The sequence below is a fragment of the Macaca nemestrina genome, chromosome 5 (genome assembly GCF_043159975.1).
Source record: "Macaca nemestrina isolate mMacNem1 chromosome 5, mMacNem.hap1, whole genome shotgun sequence".
Classification (NCBI taxonomy): Eukaryota; Metazoa; Chordata; class Mammalia; order Primates; family Cercopithecidae; genus Macaca; species Macaca nemestrina.
Genome location: NC_092129.1, coordinates 179,177,853 through 179,200,471, shown reverse-complemented (window position 1 = coordinate 179,200,471; position 22,619 = coordinate 179,177,853). Strand labels below are relative to the sequence as shown.

Here is a 22,619-nt window from a genome sequence, read left to right as displayed (position 1 = left end):
CTTGTTTTGTTATGTCCTTTTCTGGTTTGGGCATTAGGATGACACTGGCTTCATGGAATGATTTAGGGAGGATTCCCTCTTTCTCTGTGTTTTGGAATATTGTCAACAGGATTGGTACCAATTCTTCTTTGAATTGAATGTCTGATAGAATTCAGCTGTCATTCTGTCTGACCTTGAACTCTTTTTTGTTGGCAATTATTTAATTACCATTTCAATTTCACTGCTTGTTACTGGTCTGTTCAGAGTTTCTATATCTTCCTGGTTTCATCTAGAAGAGTTGCATATTTCCAGGAATTTATTCATCTCCTCTAGGTTTTCTAGTTTTTGTGTGTAAGTGTGTTCATAGTAGCTAATCTTTGGTATTTCTGTGATTTCAGTTGTGATATCTCCTGTTTTGTTTCTCATTGAGCTTATTTAGATCTTCCCTCTTCTTTTCTTGGTTAATTTTGCTAATCATCTATCAATTTTATTTATATTTTCAGAGAACCAGCTTTTTGTTTCATTTGTCATCTTTTGTATTTTTTCTTTCAATTTCATTTAGATCTGCTCTGATTTTCATTATTTCCTTTCTTTTGCTGGGTTTGGGTTTGAATGGTTCTTGTTTTTGTTTTTCCAGTTCTGTGAAGTGCGACCTTAGATTGTCTGTCTGTGCTCTTTCAGACGTTTCGATGTCAGGCTGTGAACTTTCCTCTTAGCACTGCTTTTGCTGTATCCTAGAGATTTTGATAGATTGTGTCATTATTATCATTCAGTTCGAAGAATTTTTAAATTTCTATCTTGAGTTCATCAATGGTCATTCAGGAACAGGTCGTTTTACTTCCATGTATTTGCATAGTTTTGAGGATTTCTTTAGAGTTGATTTCCCACTTTATTCTACTATAGTCTGAGATAGTAGTTGATATAATTTTGATTTTCATAAATTTACTGAGATTTGTTTTGTGGCCTATCATATGGTCTCCCTTAAAGAATGTTCCATGCACTGATGAATAGAATGTATATTCTGCAGTTGTTGGGAAGAATGTTCTGTAAATATGTTAAGTCCATTTGTTGTAGGGTATAGTTTAAGTCCATTGTTTCTTTGTTGACTTTCTGTCTTTATGACCTGTCTAGTGCTGTCAGCAGAGTATTAAAGTCCTCTACTATTATTGTGTTGCCATCTATCTCATTTCTTAGGTCTATTAGTAATCGTTTTATAAATTTGGGAGCTTCAGTGTTAGGTACATATGTACTTAGGATTGTAATATTTTCCTGTTCGACTAGTCCTTTTATCATTTTATCATTATATAATGTTTCTCTTTGTCATTTTTAACTGCTGTTGCTTTAAAAGCTTGTTTTGTCTGATGTAAGAATAGCTACTCCTAGCCGGGTGTGGTGACTCAAGCCTGTAATCCCAGCATTTTGGGAGGCCAAGGTGGGCAGATCATGAGGTCAGGAGATTGAGACCATCCTGGCCAACATGGTGAAACCCAATCTCTACTAAATACAAAAAATTAGCCAGGCATGGTGGTGCATGCCTTTATTCCCAGCTACTCGGGAGGCTAAGGCAGGGGAATCGCTTGAACCCAGGAGGTTGCAGTGAGCCGAGATTGTGCAAGTGCACTCCAGCCTGAGTGAGCTACTCCTGCTCACTTTTGGTGCCCATTTGGATGGAATATCTTTTCCCACCCCTTTACCTTAACTTTATGTGAGTCCTTATGTGTTAGGTGAGTCTCCTGAAGGCAACAGAAACTTGGTTGGTGAATTCTTATCCATTCTGCCGTTCTGTATCTTTTAATGGAGCATTTAGGCCATTTACATTCAATTAGTATTGAGATGTTGGGTAGTATTCCATCCATTGTGCTATTTGTTACCTGAATACCTTGTGTTTCTTTTCATTGTGTTATTGTTACATAGGTCCCCTGAGATTTGTGCTTTAAGGATGTTCTATTTTGGTGTATTTCGAGGATTTGTTTCAAGACTTAGAGCTCCTTTTAACAGTTCTTATAGTGCTGGCTTGGTAGTGGCAAATTCTCTCAACATTTGTTTGTCTGGAAAAAAACTGTATCTTTCCTTCATTTTTGACACTTAGTTTCACTGGATACAAAATTCTTAGCTGGCAATTGTTTTGTTTAAGGATGCTAAAAATGGAACACCAATCCCTTCTAACTTGTGAGGTTCCTGCTGAGAAATCTGCTGTTAATCTGATAGGTTTTCCCTTATAGGTTACCTGGTACTTTTGCCTCATGGCGCTTAAGATTATTTCTTTTGTCTTGACTTTTCATGACCTGATGACTATGTGTCTAGGCGATGATCTTTTTGTGATGAATTTCCCAGGTGTTCTTTTAGCTTCTTGTATTTGGATGTCCAGATGTCTAGCAAGGCTGGGGAAGTTTTCCTCGATTATTCCCTCAAATAAGTTTTCCAAACTTTTAGATTTCTCTTCTTCCCCAGGAACACCAATTATTTATAGGTTGGGACATTTAACATAGTCCCAAACTTCTTTGAGGCTGTGTTCATTTTTTTTTTTTTTTATTCTTTTTTCTTTGTCTTTGATGGCTTAGGTTAAATTAAAAGCCTTGTCTTTGAGCTCTGAAGTTCTTTCTTCTGCTTGATTCTGTTGCTGAGGCTTTCCAATGCATTTTGCATTTCTCTAAGTGTATCCTTGATTTCCAAAAATCGTGATTTTTCTTTATTTATGCTCTCTATTTCATTGAAGATTTTTCCTTTCATATCCAGTATCATGTTTTTGACTTAAGATGGACTTCACATTTCTCTGGTGCCTCCTTGATTAGCTTAATAATGGACCTTCTGAATTCTTTTCTGGCAATTCAGAAATTTCGTCCTGGTTTGGATCCATTGCTGGTGAGCTGGCTTGATCTTTGGGGGTGTTAAAGAACCTTGTTTTATTACCAGAATTGTTCTTCTGGTTCCTCCTCATTTAGGTAAACTATGTCAGAGGGAAGATCTGGGACTCAAGGGTTGCTGTTCAGATTCTTTCATTCCATAGGGTACTCCCTTGATCTGGTGTTCTCCTTCTTCCCCTAGGAATGGGGCTTCCTGAGAGCCAAACTGCAATGATTGTTTTTGTTCTTCTGGATCTAACCACCCAGTGGGCTCTGGGCCGGTACTGCGGAGTGTCTGCAAAGAGTCTTCTGATGTGATCTGTTTTCAGGTCTTTCAGCCGTGGGTACCAGCACCTGTTGCAGTGGAGGTAGCAGTGGGGTAAATGGACTCTGTGAGGGTTCTTGGTTGTGTGTTTGTTTACTGCACTGGTTTTGTGTTGGTTGATCTCCAGCCAAGAAGTGGCGCATTCAAGAGTGCATCAGCTGCGGTACTATAGGGAGGTTGCAAACTTGTCCTAGGGATGCCTGGTTAAGTATTCAGGTTTCTTGGGTTGTGGGCAGGGCCATAGCCCTCCCAAGAGGTTATATCCTTTGTCTTCAGCAAACCAAGGTGGGTAAAGAAAGACCATCAGGTGGGGGCAGGGATAGATGTTTCCAATCTCAGCCTCCCTGTGGGTGGGGCTTGCTACGGCTGCTGTTGGGGTTAGGGGTGTGGTTCAAAGGCCACTGAGAACTCGCCCCAGACCATGAGCCTAAGAAAGCAAACAGACTCACAGTTCCTTCGTAGAGTCTGTGAATTCTTTCGGTTTTCCTGGTTTGTTCCTGTGGTAGTTCTTGGAGCAAAAGTTCATGATGTGAGTCTCCACTTGCTGTTCTGTCTGAGTGGGAGCTGCAAGCTAGTCCTGCCTCATAGGACTACCTGCCGTCTTATCTCCCCATACTTTCTATTCTCAAGTGAGGCAGGCCGTGGTCTCGTCACTCCAGGACACAGGGTAAGAAAGGAGGGAAAGGTAGACTCAGCTGCGGCAGGCAGTCATGCAGGCCAAACACTGCAAATGCTAAGGGCAATCTCAGATAACCTACAAATCTACAACGTGGCATTTTCCATGTGTTCTTCTCTTCATCAACCAACAACTACGTAAATTTCTTACTGAATGACAAAATACATGTGGAATAGTAACTGTGCCCCCTTAGCACAGTGCCTGTTGAATGAAAGACAGTAAATTAACATTAGGTTCTTTTCCTTCTTTGTGTTTTTTGGGGCAGGTGGGGGGTAGGGGTTAACTCCACCAACTGTTATAAAGGTACAGTCTCCCTGGAATTTGTCGGCTAAGCTATCACTCCAGCATAAGGAATCAGGGCTGGAAGCAGCTATTGCCAGCTGCATTTGTGAGCGGCCTACGCTGATTTACCATTATCATGATGATGACTTTACAAATCTATTCAGTACTTTATGTAACTTATGCCCTTAATGCTGGGTTGGGCTGCAGTAGTGGTTAGCTGCACTAATTAGTTGGAATTCATGGAAGAGTATTTGGAGTTAGTTACTAGACGTTGACATGTAATTTGATACTAAGTTATGTAAATAGGTTTCTAATTCAAAACGTTGCCTCTAGGGAAAAAAACTCCACAGCACAACTATCCTATGATCCCCATTCCCCACTCTGTCCATGTGATGACACTTGCACATGGAGACGCCATGCAGCACGACACAGCAGACTCCAGAACGTGTTTGAAGAGGGGTAGAGGGAAAAGGCTGCTGCCCCTGGAACTCGAAGCCTTTTTTTTTTTTTTTTTTTTTTGAGATGGAATCTCACTCTGTTGCCAGGCTGGGGTGCTGTGGTGCGATCTCGGCTCACTGCAACCTCTGAATCCCTGGTTTAAGCGATTCTCCTGCCTCAGCCTCCTGAGTAGCTGGGATTGCAGGCACGTACCACCACGCCTGGCTAATTTTTTTTGTATTTTTAGTAGAGACGGGGTTTCACCGAGTTGGCCAGGATGGTCACGATCTCCTGATGTCGTCATTCGCCTGCCTCAGCCTCCCGAAGTGCTGGGATTATAGGCCTGAGCCAGCGCGCCCGGCGGGAACTTGAAGTTTTAACGAAGGAGGGAGGAAAGGGGGAGCCGGCTGCTTCTCTGAGTCCCAGACCACTCAGTCTCTAGTCCTAGCTGGTGCCAGTCAGGGCAGGAGACCAGATCTGTCCTGGCTAAGGACTTGCTGGTGGATCTCAGAGCAGGGACGCTGAGCCCTGGGGATAGCAGCCACATGGGCCAGGCTCCATCTGCAGAGCTGACACAACCGCCGTGTGCTGAATGTTAATGATTTGCTTCAGGGAAAGGCAAAGTGAATGCTGCTCACCAAGTGTCAGGGCCCCTGCTCTAGAATCTGTGACTGTTCCACCCGGAACAGAAGAAATGTTCTTTCAGTCACTAGCCGGGTACCCTGGGTTTGCCCTGGGGCTGCGCATAAGCTCTGAATCCAGTGAGCTACACACCAGAGAGAACAGGAGGCAGAGCAGGCTCCACTGACGGCACGGGAAATAAATAACACTGCACTCAGCCATCCTGAGCCAGTCTCCTTTGGGATTTGTCCGCTTATCTTAGGATGAGTTAAGAAATAAGAAATTCTCATGTCAGAAAAAGAGTGTACATATTCCAAACCATCATAATCTATTTCCCAACAGCTTTACAAAAATGTCCCTGTGAGGGCTCCCACCAATAGTATATGAGAAGGCACTTTTCCCAGTTCCTTCCTGACATAGTGTGTTGTGAGTTTTTTCCATCTCTGCCAATATGATGCTAGGATGCTAGAAAAGCATGCTTTCATATTTATTTATAATATTAGTGATGCTTAAAATCTTTTTATTAAACTTTGGTACTTCATTTTTTGTTAACTGCCTATTCTTGACATTCTACTACTACTGTGTTGACTGTTTTCTTACTAATTTATCCGTCATATGTATTGCATATTGCAAATATTTGATCATTTATGTTTAATCCTTCCTTATGGTACTTAATAATTAATATAAGTAATCATTTAATATTTTCACCAAAAAGCGTAAATTCTGGCATGTTTTAAAATGAGTACATTTTTTCATGGCTAGCTTGGTAATGTATGCAAGTAGTTCTACCGGATACTTGTTTAGGAGCCTGCCGCTTGAGCTGTAGGAAGATTACTGGGCCCTACAATAAACTACCAGAGGTGCTTGTGGCTGCTGCTCTTCAATGACTGAGTGATCCTTTGTACTTGAAGCTTGGAGGCTGCACACAGCTGAAACCGGCCCCTGAACAGACAGGCAGCCGAGGCAGCCAAAGCACTGGGGACCATGCCAGTCCCTGCCACCACTGGATAGCAGGAGGGGGCAGTACTCAGCATGCCCGCTAGGTGCACTTAGCACCAGGGAGCAAAATTAGTGATGCGTGGCTCTGGCAATTTCCTTACCTGCACTATTCAAGCTGGAAATGGAGTTGCTTCAGGTGCTCTGGCTCACAGGATGTCAGCAGTTCCTCTCCTCTTTGACTCAGAAAAAGAAAGTAGATTTGAAAAGCACCCACCAGAGCTCCCAGCTTATAAGGCGGTGAGGGATCCAGAAGGAGCTGCTCTGCCTTGCATCTGTGGAGTAGCCAAGCAATGATCACTCATTCTTCTTAACTGAAAAACTGAACAACACCAAAAAGGAACAATTTAACACTGAAAGCCATCTTCGATAAATGCTCAAGTTTCTTGAGATCTGCAGCTGTGGGGTATATAGGAAGTACAAGGAACCAGATGTTTGCCAGAGCTTGCTAACAAACCTTCATCCTGTGGCAGGGATGGAATAACAATCTCAGGAGGCAGGGATGAGACAGAAGAGGGATGGGACCTGTTCTTGGTAGAGAGCCATGTGACTCTTTCTCCCCACGTACTTCTTCCTCGAAGGCGACTGAGACTTAGGGGCTGCCAGCCAAGCCCGTAAAGTCTCGAGTCCACCATTTATTTCATCAGGTTATAGCAGTAAACAGCCAGGTTTACTCAAACACGGTCCACAGTTCATAGTCTCCCTTTGCTTGCAGCGTGTGTTCCTTCCTATGTTGGTCAATGGAAACTCATCTCACAAAATGGCTCCACTGCGTCTTCATTGACATATCCAAAAAACTTGCAAGAAGCAGAGCAAGAACTGAGAAAGGAAAGGAGTCATGGTTGAGAGGTGGGAGGATCCACATTTTCCCAAAATAGTGGGATGGAATTGTAACCAACACTTTGGTAGAAAATTACAGCCTCTTCCCCACCACAATCCCTAAAAAGGGCAGTGATTGGCAGGTAAGGAAAAACAAAGATGGAATAGGTTACAAATTAATTGGTGAGAAGAATAAATCCCTAAAGTAAATTGTCAACCAGCTTCAAGCATATAAAATGCACGTGCATTATCCTCACTCTTCTGAATAACTGTACAGCCCTTGCTATAGGAGCTGCTGTCACTGCAGAACCAGAGTGAGCTACGGAAAGTCCTTGGTGAAGCCAGCTTCCCTCCAGCTCTTCCCTCCGGCCCAGTGGGGATGAGTCCTTCCCCCACTGGGTCAGTCCACTCTGTCCTCTCAGGTGGTGGCAGGAACCCTGGTAAGATTCTGGAAGACAGCTGCATTTCACCCATTTTGGATGTAATGAAAGCAGTAAGAGGTTTTTCAGCATCTGTCATATCATAATGTAAAAACATGCCCACCTTCAAAAGGCCTACCCTTGGTATCTCTATTATGCAAAGGAAGGTAAGTCCAAGACAGCATAAAAGACAGGCTGTGTGAACCATTATCTTCAGTCCAACAGGGCTCTCTCACCTTGAACAACATGGTGGGTCTTTAAAATAAATACATTATAGAGCATAGAATGACAAACTATCTTGAAAGAGAAAATTTTGCAGGTCAGAGGAAAAAACCTTTAGAATTTTTACATCGTATAACAAATTATATACCCCATTCTATTCTTATGGGTATATCATCAGTACCTTCATAATAAATACTTTTGACTTTAGGCTCAAAAATGCCCAGCTACTTAAAAAAAAATAAAAAAGGCACAGAAACGACTTTTAAACAGCTGTTAAAAGGAATAATATGCCAGTGGCTTCCAAGGGAAATGTGGAAGATGGGAGCTATCACTGTGAAATGGTGCAACTAATCCAGAACAATGCAGGTTTTTGTTACTGACGTAGGAGTTTAATCAGATGCTCAGGAACACTCGCTTGAAACTCAAACTCTTATCATCATCACTGGAAGCATTTCTTAGAACTTTCTCCTTGGGTACAAGTTTTTGCCTTCAAAAATAGCAGACAGGGCTTGGCATGGTGGCTTATGCTTGTAATCCCAGCACTTTGGGAGGTCGAGGCAGACAGATTGCTTGAGCCCAGGAGTTCGAGGCCAGCTTGGGCAACATGGCAAAACCCCATCTCTACTGAAAAATACAAAACAATTAGCTGGGCATGGGGCACACACCTGTTGTTCCAGCTACTTGGGAGACTGAGGTGGGAGGACCACTTGAGTCTCAACCACTTGGTGGGAGGTTGAGGTTGCAGTGAGCTCTGATCATGCCACTACACTCCAGCCTGGGTGACAGAGTGAAGCCCTGTCTCAAAAAAAAAAAAAAAAAAAAAAGCAGACGAAACCCACAACCAGATAAACTATTGCCAGAGCCACACAACCCACTCAGTAAGTGCTTGGTGACCTTCACCTTCCTCCTGCTCATCAGAACCAAATGGAAACAACCCAAAGAGAGAGAAAGAATCCCTGCTAAAGCTTTAAATCCTCATTTAAAGCATGCAAAGCATCTAACTGTAAATTCAAACAATGGAAAAACAAATCCACTTGCCTCCTGGCAAAACATTCGTCATTAATGAGAACATGCTCTACGCTTCCTAATTCATCACCAGGGAAAACCACTGTTCACTGTGTCTATAACCAGCTTCCCTATCATAGACAAACATGCATTTATTTTTATAAAGTAGAGATTAGATTCTGTATTTTGATATCCAATTTTTAAAATACCAGTGTTATTGCAATCACTTTATGATTATTTGAAACCATTTCAATGGCAATATAGCATTAAGATAAAAGAACATGTCACAATTTATTTCACCATTTTCCTGTTGGACATTTATGTTGTTTCCTTTGTAAATTTATATTATTTATGTGATTATTTGGTGAGCATTCATCTGCCTCATCAGATTGTAAACCTTTGTGTTTGTTTTTGGTCACCATTATTTCTCATTTCATAGCAGAACCTAAAATACACCAGGTGTTTATAGTATCTGGTGAATGAACCTGTCCTTTAATTCTTGGCTCAAATCAGTCTCATCTATAAAACATTTCTGATCTTCACTTCAGCCATACATAATTGCCTCTCTTTCTTCTAAAGTTTCCCTGTAGTTATTTTTTTGTACCTCCCTTGCAGAGAAAAGAGGTAAAAGGCTATTAATTGAGTACTATTATGTGTCAGGCACTGATAGTCATATTAAAGGAAAAAGTGCCAAAAAGGTTGCACCTTAGCCTAGAGGACAGGCAAACAAACAAACAAACTGCCATGAAATGTTCAATTAAGGAAATTTCTAGAACTCTCCAGTGGCTCTATCAACTAATCTGGCTCTGGAAAAAGCTCTGAAGTCCCACCCTCAGTGAGGTCTCTATCCCCTCTGTGTGGGGACAGTTTGAGAGGACAGAAGCTTAGGAGATTGTCTTAGAAGAATGGGCACTAGAGTGAGTTCTGCACAGCTCTGAAGATCGCAGAGGGTGTCAGCAGAGCCTTGTGACATCATCTGCAAAGAGGGGGAAGTAAAGGAGAAAACCTGGATGGGAGGTCATTGGCCCACTCTCTAGAGAAAGAGAGAAGAAAGTAGTTATTTTGAGACTTTCTTGCCTTGTTAACACATTATACTTCCTCAGAAGTTCCTGCCCAAAATCAAGACGGTTCCCCTCCCACCTCAAACTGCAAGCCAGAAATAGTTATGTGAAGTTTCACTTTTTCAAGTTCACAGAGATCTGAATTTCCTTCCTCCTTTAAATGACACTTTATAAACTAATGAATTTCTCAGACTTTTTTCTACCTTACATATGGGAGACAAAAAACCCACAAGACTTCAGCACCAAGAGCTAATTGAAAATAATGCAAGACATTTGTGTTCCTCCACGCATAAAGGTTCGTAGCTCCATTTTTGTGTGCGTCACAACACGTGTGAAAGCAGCTGAGCAGGCATCGAGCTAGTCCTGGCTAAGGATTCTGGGAAAAGCTACTTCACTTCCTAAGGACACAATGTATGAGAGGGATGTGGGAGGGAGGGAGGAGGGGATGGTAGCTGGAGGGTCCCACATTTAACCAGATTTGATTTTAGAAACAACATAACCTTTCAAAAGTCAAGCAGTTATATGATAGATTTCTATATGGATGAAAATGACTCTACGGTATGAGCTAAACATGAAAGACCCCAACCAAATGGGAATGAAGTAGACACAAAAAAGCTGAGTGCAAAATCTTGCTCGCTACACGTGTCCCTGTCTGAACACCCTCACTTCTTCATCCCTGCATAGTTCTAACCCTGTCTCTTACAAGGCACAGAGGCCACATTCAATTATCTAAATAAACACAGGAACGTCCCCCAACACATCCCACAGACCACCCTCCACCCTCTGCTCATACTGTTTCCTCTCGTCTGCTCATGCCCAGGTCCTACCCACCTTTCTAGACTCACCCTAAAGTCTACTTCTACAAGCGGTGCAAGAACACATCAAGCCCAATGCACCATCTGCCATCATCTGTAAAGACTTCTTTTACCCATAGGATTTTAGAAGTCTACAAGCATCAAGAAAAACACAAACCAAATACTCACTGAAATTAACACCTGGAAGGTACATAGTGACTTCAGGAGAGTAACCTTCTATGGGTGAGCAGAGACTATTCAGAATCCGGAGAAATCCATTGCCTTTTTTCCTAACATGTCTGACAGTAAGTCCGATCCTCTCTGAATGACCAGCCCTCACTAATAACACTGACATTTCTAGTATAGATGAGAGATAGCTCTGAAGTAATTTTAAATTTAAAAAAATGAAGCTGTCTTGTGTTGACTCTCACTAAGAAAAGAAAGTTAACTTGTGTTGACTTTCAAAACCATAGTTATTAGAAAACACAATTTTCTTAAGTGTCAAAGAACCAAAACATGAAATTATTTCCCCATCAACCTCTCCTATCCCTGTCAGGAATTTCTTTCTCCCAACCAATATTCAAGCTGAAAAAATAGCTATTATTTCACTGTTCATGTGAGTCTCTGTGCCTCCTTAAGAGATCAGAAAAATGCAAAGAAGTGAGAGAAGAAAAGAGCTGATGTTTTTCAGCCACAGCAGAAAGCCAGCACTTGGGGAGCTGAAGAGCTCAGTCCCCAGCACAGAACAGATGAGAAGTCAGCAGGGGTGGACAGCTTCTTTCACTCTGTTTTTGGCCTGCCATCATTAACACATCTGCAGTCCCTCCCTCCAGCTGCTTCTAGCTTGTGTTCATCCCTCAGAAGAGCAGTGGGCCTTCAGGAAGATCCAGACCAGTTAGACCAGCCAGGGAGCATCCTTGCTACTGGTAAAGCATTTCCCAAGGTGCACCCAGTTTTTCCAGGTACACAGGTGAAAAGCTGCCCAAGCTTTCTGGAAACCTATGGACTTTCCCCTTTTCAGATTCCCAATGGACATTTGCATTTTCTGAACCAATTTTACCCTGGGACCTATATATCAAGTGGCAAACACCTTGTGTCATTCAGAATGTCTTCTGCAAAGCATCATGTTTATGCATCTGAAATCTTAATCATTGTCTGCATTTCAGGCAACCCAGTAAGGTGAATAAAGCATGTCTGTTGCCTCTGTTGGTCCCCAACAGCCTGAAACTCATGTCTTCTGCCCTATTTTTCCAGGTAAAAGAAGTGCTGTTTTTACCACCTGCTCAGCCCTGTGCTCACTGCTGAAATGCACTTTCTACTATCTTTCTTGGTGCTAGGTCTCTGAAAGCCTGTCCTCTTCCTTCCCTGGCTAGCTAACTTCACCATCCAGCTATTCAGTCATCACTTCCTATAGGAACCTAACTTCCCTCCTCAGACTAAATTAAATGCCCCCCTCTGTACTTATCTCCACCATTCAACAAAGAAAAGCAGAGAAATGCTGCCTTATTACTTGCTTGTTGCTGGGCATAGAAAGGTGCTGAATAAATCCTTGTGAATGACTTTCAGACTGCACAGGTGTATTTGTTTTGCAAGGACAAGTATTCCATTTTACTCATCTAACTCTAGCACCATGCAGGCACACAGTAGCTGCCCAGAGGCCTGAGCCAAGGGCAGTGAATAGCACAAGCTCGCAACATATGATCTGCCACTAATTCTGCCCAGTGCACGAGGCGGAAGTCCTTGTAGTCAGGAAGTGGCTCAATGGAAGGTTTCAGTTCCTCTTCATCAACCATGTTCATCCATAGGTTCCTCATGATTTCCTCTAAAGTAGCTTATCTCACTGGGGATGAGAATCAGGTTTTGGGTTTTGGTAGTTTTTTCCTTTTTTTTCGTATTTTCAAAATGTGGTAAAATATACATATACATAAAATTTACCATCTTAGCCATTTTTGAGTGTACAGTTCTGTGACATCAAATGCATTCACAATGTTGTACAATCATCCCAACCATCCATCTTCAGAATGGTTTTCATCTTTTCGAACTGGAACTCCACCCATTAAACAATCACTCTCATCCCCCCTCCTCGTACCTCATATGTAGAATTATATATTTCTCTTTTTGTGACCGGCTTATTTTATGTCCTCAAGGTTCATACATGTTACAGCACATTGCAAATTTTCTTGTTTCTTAAGGCTAACATTCCGTTGTCTAGATGTACCGCATTTTGTTTATCCATTCACTCATCAGTGGTCACCTGGGTTGCTTCTACATTTTGGCTATTGTACGTAATACTACTATACACATGGGTGTGCAAATATCTCTTGAAGTCTCTGCCTTCAGTTCTTTTGGGTATTATATTTAGTCCATTCTCACACTGCTAATTAAAGACATATTGGATGTACATGTACAAAACCCCATCATCTCAGCCCAAAATCTCATTAAGCTGATAAGCAACTTCAGCAAAGTCTCAGGATACAAAATCAATGTGCAAAAATCACAAGCATTCCTATACAACAGAGAGCCAAATCATGAGTGAACTCCCATTCACAATTGCTACAAAGAGAATAATAATCCAACTTACAAGGGATGTGAAGGACCTCTTCAAGGAGAATTACAAATCACTGCTCAAGGAAATAAGAGAGGACACAAATAAATGGAATAACATTCCATGCTCATGGATAGGAAGAATCAATATCATGAAAATGGCCATATTGCCCAAAGTAATTTAGAGATTCAGTGCTATCCCCATCAAGCTACCATTGACTTTCTTCACAGAATTGGAAAAAAACTAAAGTTCATATGGAACCAAAAAAGAGCACGCATTGCCAAGACAATCCTAAGCCAAAAGAACAAAGCTGGAGGCATCATGTTACCTGACTTCAAACTGTACCACAAGGCTGCAGTAATCAAAACAGCATGGTGCTGGTACCAAAAGACATCTATAGACCAACAGAACAGAACAGAGGCTTCAGAAATAACAGCACACATCTACAACCATCTGATCTTTGACAAACCTGACAAAAACAAGCAATGGAGAAAGGATTCCCTATTTAATAAATGGTGTTGAGAAAACTGGCTAGCCATCAGCAGAAAGCTGAAACTGAATCCCTTCCTTACACCTTATACAAAAATTGACTCATGGTAGATTAAAGACTTAAATGTAAGACCTGAAACCATAAAAACCCTAGAAAAATACCATTCAGGACAATACTGTTCAGGACATAGTAATGGGAAAAGATTTCATGACTAAAGCACCAAAAGCAATACCAACTAAAGCCAAAATTGACAAATGGGATCTAACTAAATTAAAGAGCTTCTGCACAGCCAAAAAACTATCATCAGAGTGAACAGGCAACCTACAGAATGGGAGACAATTTTTATAATCTGTCCATCTGACAAAGGGCTAATATCGAGAATGTACAAAGAACTTAAACAAATTTACAAGAACAAAACAAACTCCATCAAAAAGTGTGCAAAGGATGTGAACAAACAATTCTCAAAAGAAGACATTTATTCAGCCAGCAAACATATGAAAAAAAGCTCATCATCACTGCTTATTAGAGAAATGCAAATCAAAACCACAATGAGATGCCATCTCACATCAGTTAGAATGGCGATCATTAAAAAGTCAGGAAAGAACAGATGCTGGAGAGGATGTGGAGAAACAGGAACAGTTTTATACCATTGGTGGGAGTGTAAATTAGTTCGACCATTGTGGAAGACAGTGTGGTGATTCCTCAAGGATCTAGAAGCAGAAATGCCATTTGACGCAGCAGTCCCATTACTGGGTATATACCCAAAAGATTATAAATCATTCTACTATAAAGACACATGCACACGTATGTTTATTGTGGCACAGTTCGCAATAGCAAAGACTTGGAACCAACCCAAATGACCATTAATGATAGACTAGATAAGAAAATGTGACACATATACACCATGGAATACTATGCAGCCATAAAAAGGATGAGTTCGTGTCCTTTGCAGGGACTTGGATGAAACTGGAAACCATCATTCTTAGCAAAGTAAGACAAGAAGATAAATCCAAACACCACACGTTCTCACTCATAAGTGAGAGTTGAACAATGAGAACACATGGACACAGAGAGGGGAACATCACACAGTGGGACCTGTCAGGGGGTCGGGGGCTAGGGGAAGGATAGCATTAGGAGAAATACCGAATGTAGATGACAGGTTGATGGGTGCAGCAAACCACCATGGCATGTGTATACCTATATAACAAACCTGCAAGTTCTGCACATGTACCCCGCAACTTAAAGCATAATAATATAAAAAGATTAAAAAATAAAAGAAAGACATACTGGAGACTAGGTAATTTATAAATGAAAGAGGTTTGATTGACTCACAGTTCAGTATGGCTGGGGAGGCCTCAGGAAACTTATAATCATGGCAGAAAGGGAAGCAAACACATCCTACTTCACATGGCAGCAGGAAGGAGAAGAATGAGAGCTAAGGAAAGGGGGACACCCCTTATAAAACCATCAGATCTCATGAGAACTTACTATCATGAGAATAGTATGGGATAAACTGCTCCCATGATTCAATTACTTCCCACCAGGTCCTTCCCATGACGTGTGGGGATTATGGAAACTACAATTCAGGATGAGATTTGGGTGGGGACATGGCCAAACCATATCAGGTGTATACCTAGAAGTGGAATTGCTGGATCATATGGTAATTCTATTTTTAATTTTTTGAACAATCTTTCATGCTGTTTTCCATAGTGACTGCACCATTTTACATACCCATTAATAGTGCTCAAGGGTTCCAACTTCACATCCTCACCAACATCTGGTTTTTTGATAGCTTTCATCCTAATAGATGTGAGGTGGTATCTGATTGTAGTTTTGATTTGCATTTCCTAATATTAGTGATGCTGAGCATCTTTTCACATGCTTATTGGCCATTTGTAAATCTTCTTTAGAGAAAGTTCTATTCAAGTCCTTGCCCATTTTTAAATCTTTTTTGTTGTTGTTGTTGTTGTTGTTGTTGAATGTTAGGAATTCTCTGTACATTCTGTATATTAATTTCTTATTATGAAGGGATTATGAGATCTCAGCGGGTTTTTCTTTTGCAAGAGTAGGCTCCCACGGCCTTGGGAAGCTTATTATGAAGGGATTAATATCCAGAATGTTAACAACAAACTCCGTTATCCCTTATCAGATATATCATTTGCAAATATTTTCTCCATTCTGTGGGTTGCCTTTTTACTTAGTTGATAGTGTCTTTTTAAAATTTTAATTTTAACTGACAGATATTAATAGTATACATTATGGGACACAATGTGCTATTTTGATATAGTTTACATGTTTTAATGTATGTAACAATGTTTACTATGTTTCAAAGCAAGTTCTCACACTCCATGAACATGCAAAAATAAATATGATATGTTCTGCTCAGTGCCTGCTCCTGCAGCTCCCAAAGTTTATCCCATTCAAAGGCAGGGACCTGATGACCATGGGGTAGAGAATAACTTCCAGGCTGCCCCCATCTACCACAGAGCTATGCTACTTTTGATCCAGGAAGAGTTCCAGGACGGCATAAGGAGTACTGACACAGAAGGTATCTAGCTTGTTTCCTAAGGTGAACTCATTGTTGAAGCCAACATCTGCAACCTTGATGTTCAGGTCAACATCCAAAAGTAGGTTCTCTGGCTTTAAGTCTCTGTGAACACTCCTGTTCTTGTGGCAGTACTGCCCAGTGGATCCCATCGGGTAGAGTTTGTCTCTAGTTTCTTTCTCTTCATGCGGTCATGGCCCAGTAAGTGGGCCTTGACCTTCTCCTTCACTAGCAGCAGCCATGACCAGGAATAGTGTTCCCAGGTTTCCAGCACCTCCAATAGTTTCACAATGTTGAGGTGATTCAGGGCCTTCATGCTCTGGACTTAAAAGTGTCATCTCTGGAAGCTGGGATTACAGATGTGAGCCACTGCACCTGGCCAAATTTTGGTGATTATGAAGAGTACTGCACTAGACGTGGAGTGCAGAATGTCTTCCATATATTGATTTCCTTTCTTTTAGGTGTATACTACATAAGTTTTAATCCTTGAAAGCCCTGTTTTAACTTACATAAGGCTATATTAACTATTTTAATTGTGAATCTGTGGGATTCCATTTTATTATTATATTTATTTATTTATTTATTTATTTATTTATTTATTTATTTATTTTTTGAGAGGGAGTCTCCATCTGTTGTCCAGGCTGGAGTGCAGTGGTGTGATCTCGGCTCACTGCAACCTCTGCCTCTTGGGTTCAAGCGATTCTCCGCCATGTTGGCCAAGCTGGTCTTGAACTCCTGACCTCAGGTGATCTGCCTGCCTCAGCCTCCCAAAGTGTTAGGATTACAAGTGTGAACTACTGTGCCCAACCACTGGGATCCCATATTTCTTGGAGGCTTTGTTGGTTTCTTCTCACTCTTTTTTTCTCTGATCTTGTCTTCTTGCTTTATTTCATTAAGTCGATATTCAATCACTGATATCCTTTCTTCCAATATGATCAATTCAGCTATTGAAGCTTGTGTATGCTTCACGAAGTTCTTGTGCTGTGTTTTTCAGTTCCATCAGGTCATTTATAGTCTTCTCTACACTGCTTATTCTAGTTAGCAATTCATCTAATCTTTCTTCAAGGTTATTAACTTCCTTGCAATGGATTAGAACATGCCCATTTAGCTCAGAGGAGTCTGTTATTACCGACCTTCTGAAGCCTACTTCTGTCAATTCTTCAAACTCATTCTTCCTCCAGTTTTGTTCCCTTGCTGGCGAGGAATTGTGATACTTTGGAGGAAGAGAGGCATTCTGCTTTTTGGAATTTTCAGCCTTTCTGTGCTTGTTTCTCCCCATCTTTTTGGTTTTATCTACTTTTGGTCTTTAATGTTGGTGACCTACGGATGGGGTTTTTGTGTGGATGTCCTTTTTTGTTAATGTTGATGCTATTCTTTTCTGTTTGTTAGTTTTCCTTCTAACAGTCAGGCCTCTCAGCTGCAGGTCTGTTGGAGTTTGCTGGAGGTCCACTCCAGATCCTGTTTGCCTGGGTATCACCAGCAGAGGCTGCAGAACAGGAAAGATTGCTGCCTGATCCTTCATCTGGAAGCTTCATCCCAGAGGGTCACTTGCCACATGCCAGCCAGAACTCTCCTGTATGAGGTGTCTGTTGGCCCCTACTGGGAGGTGTCTGCCAGTCAGGCTACATGAGGGTCAGGGACACACTTGAGGAGGCAGTCTGTCTGGTATCAGAGCTTGAACACTGTGCTGGGAGAACCACTTCTCTCTTAAGAGCTGCCAGGCAGGGTGGTTTAAGTCTGCTGAAGCTGTGCTCACAGCTGCCCCTTCCCCTAGGTGCTCTGTCCCATTGAGATGGGGGTTTTATCTATAAGTCCCTGACTGGGGCTGCTGCCTTTTGTTCAGAGATGTCCTGCTCACAGACGTGGAATCTAGAGAGGCCATTGCCTTGCTAAGTGTGGTGGGCTCCACCCAGTTCAAACTTCCTGGAGGCTTTGTTTACACTGTGAGCATAAAACTGCCTACTCAAGCCTCAGCAATGGTGGATGCCCCTCCCTGCTCCGAGGTCCAGCAGCCCAGGTTGATCTCAGACTGCTGCACTAGCAGTGAGAATTTCAAGCCAGCTGATCTCAGCTTGCTGGGCTCCATGGGTGTTGGACCCACCAAGTCAGGCACCAGAGGGAATCTCCTGGTCTGCCAGTTGCAGACTGTGGGAAAAGCACAGTATCTGGGCGGTAGTGTACTGTTCCTCCTGGTACAGTCTCTCATGGCTTCCATTGGCTAGGAAAGGGAAATCCCCCGACCCCTTGCACTTCCCAGGTGAGGCATCACCTCGCGCTGCTTTGGCTCACCCTCCGTGGGCTACACCCACGGTCCAACCAGTCCCAGTGAGATGAACCAGGTTCCTCAGGTGGAAATGCAGAAATAACCCATCTTCTTCGTTGATCTTGCTGGGAGTTGCAGACCAGAGCTGTTCCTATTCAGATATCTTGCCAGAAATCCCCATCAGTCTCTTTTATTTTAGCTGTTCTGGAGGATGTGTGGTGATATCTCATTGATTTTAATTTGCATTTACATGATTATTAAGGAAATTGAACACATTTGTTTTTTTTTTTTTTTGTAAATTATCTATTCTGCCTTCTACTCATGTTTCTATTGTCTTTTTCTTATTATTTATAGGAGTTCTCTGCACATTCTAGATGTGATCCCTTTGTCAATTATTTGTGTATATATTTTCTCCCACACTAAAACTTGCCTCTTCACTTTCTTGATGGTGTCTTTTGATAAATAAAAATTATTAATTTGAATGTGGCCTAATTTATCAATCTTTTCCTTTACAGCTATTGGTTTTTGTGATCTGTTTTAAAAATATTTCCCTACTCAAAGTTATAAAAATAATTTATTTTATTTTTTAATATTTACATTTAAAGCTACATTCCTTCTGAAATTGATTTTTGTGGGCAGTTTAGGATATGTTTCAAGATTTTCTTTTTATACATGGCTATCTAATTGATCTGTCAGCATTAATTTCTTAAATATATTTTTAAATTTTGTGTTTTTTGTAGAGATGGAGTCTTGCTATGTTGCCCAGACTGGTCTCAAACTCCTGAACTCAAGTGATCCACCCACCTTGGCCTCCCAAAGTGCTGAGATTAAAGGTGTGAGCCACTGTGTCTAGCTACTTGTATTTTTGTACCCGTTAACCTCTTTTCACCCGTCCCTGCTTCCCACGACCCCTCCTGGCCTCTGGTAACTGCTGGATAGAGTATATCTTCATGAGATCCACTTTCTTCAGTTCCACGTGATTGAGAACATGTAGTATTTGATTTTCTGTTTCTGAGTTATTTTACTTGGGATAACAGCCTCCAGCTCCATCCAAATTACATTACTGCAAATGACAAGATTTCATTCCTTTCTATGGCTGTATAATATTCTGGTGTGTGTGTGTGTGTGTGTCACATTTTCTTTCTTCGTTCATCTGTTGATGGGTATGATCTCGGCTCACTGCAACCTCTGCCTCCCATGTTTAAGCAATTCTCCTGCCTCACCCTCCTGATTAGCTAGGACTACAGGCGTGTGCCACCACGCCCAGATATTTTCTGTATTTTCGGTAGAGACAATATTTCACCATGTTGGCAGGGCTGGTCTCAAACTCCTGGCCTCAAGTGATCTGCCTGCCTCAGCCTCCCAAAGTGCTGGGATTACAGATGTGAGCCACTGCACCTGGCCAAATTTTGATGATTATGAAGAGTGCTGCACTAGACGTGGAGTGCAGAATCTCTTCCATATATTGATTTCCTTTCTTTTAGGTGTATACTACATAAGTTTTAATCCTTGAAAGCCCTGTTTTAACTTACATAAGGCTATATTAACTATTTTAATTGTGAATCTGTGGGATCCCATTTTATTTTATTTATTTATTTATTTATTTATTTATTTATTTATTTTTTGAGAGGGAGTCTCCATCTGTTGTCCAGGCTGGAGTGCAGTGGTGCGATCTCGGCTCACTGCAACCTCTGCCTCTCAGGTTCAAGCGATTCTCCTGCCTCAGCCTCCCAAGTTGCTGGGATTATAATACAGGCAGCCACCATGACTCCTGGCTATTTTTTGTGTTTTTAGTAGAGATGGGGTTTTGCCATGTTGGCCAAGCTGGTCTTGAACTCCTGACCTCAGGTGATCTGCCTGCCTCAGCCTCCCAAAGTGTTAGGTAATTGATTACAAGTGTGAGCTACTGTGCCCAACCACTGGGATCCCATTTTAATCAAGCCAATTTGTAAATACCAAAAATTTGATTCTTTACATGTATTATTCATTGTGTTAGCACATTTATTCCCAATATCAGATATTTTAGGGCAATGGCCAGCTACGATGACTATGAGACATTTAGGCAAGAGTATAGTTAAAGTGAACCACACCTATTTTTCTTCTATTTTATATTTACTTTCCTAAGATTATAGGGGGTACGGTGTTTAAACTTAGTGGCATCTCAAAGTATAATTTGAGCTTCTGCATTGATTAAGTCTATGAATTTGAAATTTTTGAATTTCCAATTGGGTTAAATTATGGACCTTTGTATATGTAAACATATATACATTTTAAAATTTGAAAATATTATAGACATGTAATTTATTTATTTACCTCTTATTTTTCCCCCATATCTAGGTTGGTTTTTCCTCCTTGGGCTTCAAAGACTCCCACTCCACATCCCACAGATTGGGGTTTGCACTTAAAGAGTAATCGCAGCCTCTCCCTCTATTTAGACCCAACAGTACATTTAGACATCCCCTGTCTAACCATGTGTAACAATGCACTTAGACCCCTTGCCTGAAGTATCAGTCCTTTTTCATTGTCTATCTGGGCAAAATCATTTATTTATTTATTTATTTTAAAAATGGGGTCTGGCTCTGTTGCCCAGGCTGGAGTGCAGTGGTACCATCTCAGCTCACTGCAACCACCTCTTAGGCTCAGTCTTCCAAGTAGCTGGGACTACAGGCATGTGCCACTACACCCTGCTGACTTTTGTACTAATTTTTGTATTTTGGGTAGAGACAGGGTTTTGCCATGTTGCCCAGGCTGGTCTCTAACTCCTGTGCTCCAGCGATCAGCCCGCCTTGGCCTCCGAAAGTGTTGGGATTACTGAGCCACCATGGGCAGCATGGCAAAATTGTTCAGAATTCCTTATATCTCTAGGTGGGAAACAAAAAATTTTTCTGTCTCCTGTCTCCAACCCCTTTTATCCTTCAGTGTTTACTGGATAAACTCTGGTGGTTGCGAGTGTAGTGGCCCTGCCTGTAGACAGTGGTCTTCTTTTCCGGAGTGTCCCAAGCAAACTTGCTAGGGTGGGGTCAGCATCTAGCCAGGCTACTGTGGCACGAATTTTCTAGGCTACAGGCACGAATTTTCTAGGCTACAGGCCCCTGTTGAGTTCATAGGCAGCAGTGCTCAATGAAGTCTGGGCACACTGCTGGGTGCTCTGCACTCCTAAATGAACTGCATGACCCACTCTGGGGTTTTAAGAGGGGCCAGAAGGAAATGCTGCTTGTTCTTTTTCCTTTTTCCTTAGACATCGTACCATGGGTCTCCAATGATGGGATCTCATATTACAGTCAGGGATGAATACAGACAGCAACAACATGAGACTAGGTCCAGAACAGCACTTTTGTGGGAGCCATGGCCCGAGGTGGACGCCCCACATTGACTGCATGTGGGGTTGGAAACGTGAACGGCTCCAAAACACATCCTCCCTCTACTCAACATGGTGGCCTGAAATGTCCGGACAAAGGCGTGTCAGGCATGTGCTTGCAGGATGCATGTGAAAGCATCAAGTTCACAGACGCTGCCAATGAGGTCCACACACCCCAGCCCTGACAGCTCCCTCTGCGTCCAGAGCCAGGCTGGGGTGCAGCCTATAGACTCCATGCCCCGATTGACTTTCGGTGTGGTTGGGTGGGTGACAAATGGGATTGCTTCAACCTTTTAGCCACTTTCCCTTGATTTCTCACAAGCCCCAAATATGGGTGGTGCCAATCCAGAGACGCCTCCAGCCTTCTCAGACTTGGGGCGAGCTGTCCCATGCTGGCTCTGATTGGCAGCACAGGCCATGTAGCAGCCAAAGGCCGCTTTGAAGGAAACAGCACAGTGAGCGCCCTCGGCCTGCTACTCACAAAGGCTCTGGAGGAGCGAGGGAGGAAGGCCTTAAGCCAGGGTCTTTGCTCCCAGGTTCTGGGGTTCCTGATCTGCCAGAAGGAGAAAAGGCAAAGGTGGGTATGGGGCTGAGGAAAAGCTTCACAGGGAGGTGCAATAAACATGTTCTCCTTGGGCAGACCCCCACAAAGATCGAACAAGGGAGGGACAAAAAACTTTATATATTTACCTTTGAACAGCTTTCCTCCTCCCTGCTCCTCTGGTCACCTCCAACTTTCTTGCTAGATCAATTCCTGGTTTCTGGGATGCAATTTGTGCAGAACCCAGGTGCTAGGAAATTTTTTTAAAAAAGAAAATTATAGCATCCAGAAAGGTTAAATGGATGACAGAATAAAGAGATAGGCAGAGGCCAGGTGTGATGGCTCGTACCTGCAATCCCAGCACTCTGGGAGGCTGAGGTGGGAGGATTGCTTGAGC

At 42.2% G+C, this 22,619-nt stretch overlaps 1 long non-coding RNA gene across 8 annotated transcripts in view; it reads left to right on the top strand.

Moving 5' to 3' along the window:
- LOC139363514 (uncharacterized) overlaps window positions 1-22,619 on the top strand; it is a 60,412-nt gene that overhangs the window by 26,792 nt on the left and 11,001 nt on the right. For 5 of the 8 annotated variants that reach the window (XR_011624082.1, XR_011624077.1, XR_011624080.1 and 2 more), the window contains 2 exons: window positions 19,064-19,156; window positions 21,562-21,789. This is a non-coding gene — a long non-coding RNA (uncharacterized lncRNA). Of the gene's footprint in view, window positions 1-3,024; window positions 3,191-19,063; window positions 19,157-21,561; window positions 21,790-22,619 lie in introns of all 8 variants that reach the window. The other 3 variants (XR_011624084.1, XR_011624083.1, XR_011624081.1) reach the window with 2 other exon arrangements.